A 1,185-nucleotide genomic window follows, 5' to 3' on the forward strand; every position below is an offset into this window, starting at 1 on the left:
ATGATCCTGGCTTTGCGCGGAATTGGGAGGACTCCCCCTTCCAAGGGACCTGGGGAAGTCCTCGTGCCCCGAGCTCCTCCCTACTGGCCCCCAGGGGTGTCTGAGCTCCGGCCGCCGCTCCCCCATAAATTCCTCGTGGCCAGGGGAGGAAGCGCGCCAGGTCTCCACCGTCCCTTCCGTGTCCGGGCAGATAATTTACCTCTTTGTCTTTTAATAAAAAGCGGACTTCTGTCAAGCTTTGCACCGGGAAAATAACAACCGTATTTCAGGTTGAAAGCTCTTATTACTGCTGGGTTTTGGAGGCTGAGATAAAATCTTCATCGACGTGAAGGTACCTTCTGGGTTGGCTTGGGTCGGAAGTCCTAAGACGGGGACCGTCCTCGGCCCCGGGGGCAGGGGCATAGGGAACCCGGTGGTGGGGATGGGGGAAGGAGCGACGAGGTCAGAGGAAACCTTGGGTTTCCAAGGCTCCTGGGGCACCAAAGCGCTTCCCGCAGTCGCGAAATGAGCCTGGGGAGGAGCCTTTTGCGAGAACGTGAGCGCGCCCCAACACGCCTCAGACCTCGTAAACCCACTTGGCAAAGACCTGGGACGCCGCTGGCGGAACCACTGCGGTGAACTCAAGAAATTAACCTGCGCTACGATTAAACCGGCTGCCGCCCTTACAGACTCACCTCGAGCGACCGAAATAGAGAGAGCTCCTGAACCGGCCGCGGGGGGACCTGGCTCCACCCTCCGGTCCCGGGAGAAGAGGACAAAAAAGGGAGATGGACTTGGAGATGGCCCCGCCCTTCAAACGCTCCAATCCATGGAAACTAAACCTCCTCTCCAAGCCTCCAAGTCTAGAAGGGACAAAGGCAGCGAGGAGACCCAGAGACGGATGGAGAGTTGTGGCTTTCGGGCTTCTGGTGTGGTGCTCTGGGGGGAAGGTACAATGGCTAAGTTTCCACCCCACATACGGCACCACAGGATGGTCTTTAGAAGACACGCTCAGTCTTCTGATTTAGAAGCAAACTGACTTCCTGAAGCTCCAGCGGAGACCTGCTTTTTGAAAGTGGGAAGGTTAAAATTTCGGTTAATGATGCCATACACATAATCTCTTCAACTTTTTGGAAGTCACAGGTGCCTTAACTTTCCAACTTAGATTAGTTAGGAGAGATTAAACATAAGAGGAGTCGACTTTTT

General features: G+C 55.1%; 1 pseudogene; it reads left to right on the plus strand.

Moving 5' to 3' along the window:
- Positions 1-942, plus strand: LOC128596224 (uncharacterized; annotated as a pseudogene).
- The last annotated feature ends 243 nt before the right edge of the window (positions 943-1,185 follow it).

This window comes from Nycticebus coucang, chromosome 2, assembly GCF_027406575.1.
Source record: "Nycticebus coucang isolate mNycCou1 chromosome 2, mNycCou1.pri, whole genome shotgun sequence".
Classification (NCBI taxonomy): Eukaryota; Metazoa; Chordata; class Mammalia; order Primates; family Lorisidae; genus Nycticebus; species Nycticebus coucang.